Below are 7,570 nucleotides of genomic sequence, written 5' to 3'. Positions count from 1 at the left end.
CACTGGAGACACTGTTGTGGCTTGGCAGTTAAAATTGTTCATTTCCATTAACTTGTGGTTCAAAGATACTATCACATTTAGGGAAGGGAAGGATATTGCCTTTTTGGTGACTGGTGTCTTAAAAGCTAAGTCTTAAAAACTAACAGTGGAAAGAACCACATATTTCAAGATTATGCTAAATGTCAAATTTTTCAAACTGAGAGAAATTCAGTCACAGCAAAACACAAGTTCTAAACAAAAATTCATTGCAGATACATCTACCAAGTACTTTTCCCAATTCTACTTGATATTGTTTGTGAGAAGAGGTACGATAAGCACTTGACCTTATAAGTCATAAAGACCTTGGAAAAAATGCTATGTAAGAGAAAGAACATCACATGATAGGGGCCAAACATTTCTTCCCAACCTCAAAAATATTCCAAGAGACAGGAAGCTATTTAAACTGCCTGAAGTTTTATCAGTTCTTCCTTTTTTTTCCTAGTTATTTTGCATTGTAAGTTAGATAGTATGCAACATAAGCATCTTAAATTATAAATATGGCTAACTTTTCTTGAGCACTGAATGTGCTAGTTACTGTCCTAAGGTAAATATTTGTGTGTTTATGTGTATGTACGTGTGTGTGTGTGGATAACTTGACATAGATACAAATGGATACATATATATATATGTGTATTTATGTATTAAATCTGTGAATATAGATATTTTATTGTAGAGTATTAACAGATACATTTTTATTCTCCCAACATCAAGAGGTAGATTAGGTTAATATTTTCCATTTAAAAAAGAAAAAACTAAGGCTAAAAGAAGGTAGGTAGACAGAGCTTGGTGCTGTATACCTCTAAAACCTATGATTCTCAACTGCAACGCTATACTCCATGCAAGTTTTGACTTAAATACAGATATACACACAGAATCTAGACAATTTGTCAAATGACCTGCTGGTTTTTCACGTGACTTTTATTCCTCTTTATTATATATAGAGTTTATTTACCATTCCAGTCCCTAAAGTCAGTAAAAATTGTTTCTAATTAATATCAATTCCTCCAGCCTTCACTGTATCCCAAGATCAGACCCTGAAAAAAAGGAAAAAATTAAAAAGAGGATCCCAAGTATTTTAAAATAATATTCTTTGATGATTCCCAGTATTTACTTTGTCTGGATAATAGAAAACATGACAAGGAAGTAGGAGGAAGTTGGCAAGTATATATACAAATAAATAACCAGTTTTTTCATCTTAAATGTAAAGGTCAAATTATGCACTCATCTTTACACTAATCCTTCTACATATCTCAATGTTTGTGTATTTCTCTTATGCTTATAATATCAATGCTAAAAATGATAAATTTTAAGAAATATTGATAAACTTTTGAATTGTTATGAAAGTTCATCTATTTATTTATTGAACAAATATTTATGAAGTAACATACTTGGTTTTAAATACTAGACATACAACGCTGAAAAAAACAGTTGAAAATTCTGCTAGAATGCAGAGATGTTAATCAAATCATACAAACAAATGTCAACTTTTATTATGACAGTAACTAAGAAGGAGAGGTATATGGTGCAATGAGAACTGAAACAATGAAAATTTGCTTAGCCTAAAAAATCCAGGTAAGCTCCTCTGAGAAAGTAATGCTTGAACTGATATCTTAAGGTTGAATAGGAGGTAACCAGGTAAAAAATATGGGAATGAAACATCTCCCTCACCCCGAAATAGAAACTGTATGTGGTAAAGCTCAGGGATAACCAAGAGCTTTGCCAAAACATGAACTAATGAAGGTCAATGTAGCTAGAACACTGTAGCAAGAGAGCAAGGACTATAGAGATATAGCCTAGAGCCTTGTATTAGACATATTATCCTAAGAGCATTGAGAAATCATTCATGAATTCAAAGCAGTATCAAAACATTTAACTACACTCCAAAGAATGTGAGGGGAATGGATAGGTATAGAATAAATGATTGGTAGACTAGTTAGGAGGATATGGGAGTGACACAGAAATGGAAGTAAAATCAACAGGACCTGATGGTAAACTGAGAATGAGGGATGAGAAAGAGGGAGTTACTAAGAGTAGATTACCTTAGTAATCTACTAAGTAGATGATAGTACTATTCATTAAGAGGGTAAACATTGGAAAATACTGGTGGGAAAGACCAGGAGTTTAGCCTGAGAAACTTTGGGTTTGAAATGTTTGATCTAGTAAAGAGGACCTGTAAAGTAAGGTACTCTGAAACTCAGGGATGAAGTCTGGACTGAAAAATATGGGTTGGGTAAGATTTCTGATGGGGGCTAGTGCATCATAGAAGCTAGGTTAATAAAATCTTACAAGAAGACGGGTATGATTAATACTACTGAAAGATAAGTAAGTGTAGAGGTGAAAAATAACTTGCATCTAATATTCTTTTTTTCTGCTCATATTTTTGCTATGAATTGGGCATTTTAAAAACTTAATTCATTTCACATTGAAGCCTAAGGATTATTGCCTTGTAAGGACAGGCAGTAGACTTGGAGTCACACATGGGACCATTCCAGAGGCAGCAGCTTCCCTGGAATAAAATTCTTCTAAAGAGTACGCAAAAATCTACTCAAGGAACAAGAGTTGGAATTCTCTAAACATTCTGCTCATCTGAATTAGACTTCATAGAACACTTAGACAAATAGTTATATTGTCTCCACCCGAATTACTAATTGATCCGTAATGCCACAGGGACACAGAAAGAGGCAAATAGGATAGTAATAAAAAAAAGTCCAAGATGTGCTAAGTGTCAATAAAGATTATTTTAATGGAAATAACTACTGAATGAAATTGTTAGGTCTAGGTTCTAATGTTCGGTGTGTTACCCAAATATATATTGAGTGTTTCACAGAGTCTCTAGATGTTTTCGATTTTTAGTCTTGAATTTTAAGAAGTGTACTCATTAACCTGAGTGAAAATGAAACAATAAAACAATGGAAAGATCTATAAAAATAAACCTGCTAATCCCTCCATAACCCTTCCATACTTCACCCCTTCCAGTAATCAATGCCAACAGTTTGTATCGTTTTATATTGTTTTTCATAGTAATAACACGACATACAAAAACACACACAAAGCACATGTTTTGTTTGTTTTTAAAAAACCATGGATCACAATAAGCACATTTCTCTGTAAGTGGCTTTTCTGATTTGACAAAAGCATATTGAATATCCCTCAAGTATAACATATATAAATCTAACTTAAATTTATTTTCTAATAACTACACTAGTATTCCCCAGTGTGGAAACACTATGATGCATTCAACTACTTTGCTATTGATAGACATTAGAGGTACTGAAACTTGCATCTTAGAATTCACATAATGTAGAAATCAATATCTCACATAAATACTAAAGCATCCTGTACTGCCTCATGTTGTAAATATCTGTGAAAAGAGCATATTACATTATAACATGGATTTATTCTAAAGATTTTTCTCTTTTAAGCTCATTATAAAATAACATATTTCTGATTACTGATGGAAGTTATACAAAAAACTCATTCGCAGCTAATTTCCTTCATTCTTACTTCCCTGTAGTGAAGGGGTAACTAAGCAGTAAAAACAGACTCCATAAGTTCCCATGATCAAATCTACCAATCCTTGCAGCTGCGCCCATAAATACTGCTTCCCCTTATCATATAGGATGAATCACCCATCTTCGTATCCAAGGCCAAGCTCTCCAACTTATGTGCTAGATACCATTGCCCCTCACCTACTCAAAGACATTACTCTAGAAATTCTCCCATCTACTTCATCATCATTCTTTCTTCTCCAGTTGATTTTCCATCAATATACAAGTATATCCTGCAATTTAATCTACTTCAAAACAAACATCCCATTTCCTCTTGATCCACTGGCCCATTTATCCACAATCCTTTATAGCAAACTCCTCTAATAAGTAGCATAGTTGTCCATATTCATTCCTTCTTCTCTTTTAGCAGTTCTTCTCTTATTTCTTGATCCCACTCTAATCAGATTTCTGTCATTATCACCACCCTCTCTCAAAAGAGTTCTTTAGAAAGTCACCAAGGACTTTCATCTAGCCAAATGTAATCACCCTTTGCTTGTCTTCCTCTTAATCTACCAGCAGCATTTGGCCTAGTCAATCACTCCTTTCTTAAAATTTCTTTTACTTCTCTCATGTATTTTTTTTATTTAGAGACAGGGTCTTGTTATGTCGCCCAAGCTGGTCTCGAACTCCTGGGCTCAGTGATCCTCCTTTCTTGGCCTCCCTAAGTGTTGGCATTACAGGCGTGAGCCACCACACCCAGCCCTACATCTCTTTTAATTTAACATCTCTCAGGATTTTCCTCCTATTTCACTGGCTACTTCTCAGTGTCCTTTACTGTCCCCACCCTACTCTCAAACTAAAATGTAAACTCTATGAAGAGAAGATTTCTGTTTGTTTCTTTTTGTCTGTTTTGTGAACTGCTGAATACTCCAGCACTTAGAGTAGGGTGTGGCATATAGGAGACCATAAACAAATCTACAGTATGCTGAAAAAAACTTTTTTTTTTTTTATAGATGGAATCTGGCTCTGTCACCAGGCTGGAGTGCAGTGGTGCGATCTCGGTTCACTGCAACATGTGCCTCCCGGGTTCCAGTGATTCTCCTGCCTCAGTCACCTGAGTAGCTGGGACTACAGGCACGTGCCACCACACCCAGCTAATTTTTGTATTTTTAGTAGAGTTGGGGTTTCAACATGTTGGCCAGTATGGTCTCAATCTCTTGACCTCCTGATCCACCCACCTCAGCCTCCCAAAGTGCTAGGATTATGAGTGTGAGCCACCACCCCCGGCCAACTATTTACTTTTAATTAAATTGTCAAGATAGGTACTGGCAATTCTAGCACTGTGGATCACAAAAGTTCTTATTAATTTGTGAAATGCCTAAATGGAATTAATTTTATTCTCTCACAAACCATTTTCCCTGACTTCCCTAGTGTAATTAATAAGACACCATTCATTTCCATAAACAACTAGGATATTCAGAAGCACACTTAAATCCAAATTTAATCAGTTGCCAATGCCTATGAGGTTTTATGTTCACCATATCCCCTCCAACCAGATGCCTTGGCCTGTACCCTTCCATAGCTTTACACTGTTAACAGATTAACCTCCCTGAACTGGAAGACTGAGCATGGTATTTTGCAATTGATAAATGTTATTAACTCCCCAAAAGCAACAGATGAAATACAGAGTCCTCAGACTGGCCTTTAAGGCCATACTAAACGCAGAACCTTTCTGCCCCATTACCTTCATATGGTGACTCCTAAATATCAGTGAAACAGAAACATTCATTTTTCCTGAAGTAGGTACGTGCATTCATGCAGCAGTGTCACTGATTTTACAGATTTATCTTTACCCAGAATGACCCATTCATTAAGTACTTGTCAAATTGTACTTCACGTGATTTTACCTTAAACAAATTTTCCATATCTCATCTGTTTATCTCATATGCCACTTTTTTTAAAAGCATCCCTGTTTAGCCGAATGATATCTAAATGATCCCACTTTGTGGCCAAATAATGCTCACTTAGATCACATCCATGTGAGGTCCTGTGTAGTCTTTCTAATTATCCTTTGTACTCTCGTATGAAATACAAGCTGTATGTCAATTCCTTATTGATGATTAAATTCTGTACAGCACCTAATATTTTGTGCATAATATATACTTAACTTTAAAAGTTGTTAACCTAAGTTGATAAATAGGACAAAATGTACCGCAATCTTCAGCTAAATACCATTTTGAACGTGGATTTAAAAGAAAAATAGGGTTGGGCATGGTGGCTCATGCTTGTAATCCCAGCACTTTGGGAGGCTGAGGCAGGTGGATCACCAAGTCAGGGTTCAAGACCAGCCTGGCCAACATAGTGAAACCCTGTCTCTACTAAAAATACAAAACTTAGCCCAGCATGGTGGTGTGTGCCTGTAGTCCCAGCTACTTGGGAGACTGAGTCAGGAGAATCACTTAAACCCAGGAGTTGGAGGTTGCAGTGAGCCGAGATCACGTCACTGCACTCCAGCTTGGGTGACACAGCAAGACTCTGTCTCCGAAAAGAAAAAGAAAAATAGTTTATGTAGCTAAATATGTTATGATGAATATATTAATTTTAAATAAGTGACTTTTAAAATATAGATATATGTTGTATCTGCATATATATATTCAGTTGTAAAAATCTGCTTTGATGATCCAACGAAATAAACATTGCAATACGCTATCCCATAAGATGAAGTTATTCAAATTCATGTAATTCATCTAATGTCATATTTAACAGACACTAAAACTTTGTATCTATAGCGACACAATTACCCAATTTTAATTAATGCATATAGCATATTTGTTTGCATATTATTTTAACACATTCACTGAAATGTAAAATATTTTCATCTGGATTTTTGTAGAGCAAAGTAATTGATAATGTGCTCCAATGATAAACTGCAGAAGTTGTCACTTTCTATATCCAGGGGAACACTAATTAATCTTGAATAACCCTCTGAGACACAGAATATAAGCAATGTGCACATGGGAGGGAAATAATAATTCACCAGAAAATAAACACAGAGAAAAAACAGACTACATGTAAGCAAATACAATGAATATGATAGGTGATCTCTAGTGTGACTTCTGGAGTTCACTTCGGGGGAATTATGAAATTCCCAGGACTAATTCTGAAACAAGATTATATGCATTTCTCAGCATTACATGGAGAAAACCTATGAAGAGGAATTTGGGGCTGGTACTAATCTAACCACTGGCAAGGAGAATACTCTGGGAATGGCACTATTTTCATAGACTAAGCAGCATTAATCTCGGAACTTGAGATTGGATTACTTTGCCTGAGGGATATATACCTAAACAAAACAGGTGGCTTATTAAGAAGAAAGAGGGGTAAGCCTGGTTGGGCAGGCAAGCAATGCTATCTGCTAAAACAACCTGGTCTCAGTCTACTATTCCAGTTTTCACCTATTGCCAGCTCTGATACACCCACATACATGCCTCCGGTATTCTAGCCAGGCCTAACGACTTACCATTTCCCCCAGCGTGTTGTAAATCAGAGCCAGCTTCATAGCCATAACTCCTGGGCAGTCACACAGCAACATGAACTCAGAAGAGCCCCACACTTAGTTTATTTATTTTTTATTGTGGTAAAATACATATAACATACACTTTACCATTTGAACCATTTTTAAGAGTAAAATTCAGTGGCATTAAGTGAATTCACATTGCAACTATCAACACCATTCATCTCCAGAACTTTCTCACCATCATAAACTGAAACTCCATGCCCATTAAAACATAATTCCCTGACTGGGCACGGTGGCTCACCTGAGGTCAAGAGTTTGAAACCAGCCGACCAACATGGTTAAACCCCATCTCTACTAAAAATACAAAATTACCCAGGTGTGGTGGTGCATGCCTGTAATCCCAGCTACTCAGGTGGCTGAAGCAGGAAAATCCCTTGAACCCGGGAGGCGGAGGTTGCAGTGAACCGAGATGGTGCCATTGCACTCCAGCCTGGGCAACAAGAGCAAAACTCCATCTCAAAAATAA

General features: G+C 36.3%; 1 long non-coding RNA gene across 1 annotated transcript in view; it reads right to left on the bottom strand.

The window, feature by feature from the left end:
• Window positions 1-994: 994 nt before the first annotated feature.
• LOC116273540 overlaps window positions 995-7,570 on the bottom strand; it is a 277,498-nt gene continuing 270,922 nt past the window's right edge. The window contains exon 3 of the long non-coding RNA XR_004181860.1: window positions 995-1,073. This is a non-coding gene — a long non-coding RNA (uncharacterized LOC116273540). The remainder of the gene's footprint in view (window positions 1,074-7,570) is intronic.

The sequence above is a fragment of the Papio anubis genome, unplaced genomic scaffold (assembly GCF_008728515.1).
Source record: "Papio anubis isolate 15944 unplaced genomic scaffold, Panubis1.0 scaffold84, whole genome shotgun sequence".
In the NCBI taxonomy this organism is placed as follows: domain Eukaryota; kingdom Metazoa; phylum Chordata; class Mammalia; order Primates; family Cercopithecidae; genus Papio; species Papio anubis.
The sequence above is the reverse complement of the archived record's forward strand: the minus strand, read 5'-3'. Positions and strand labels throughout refer to the sequence as shown.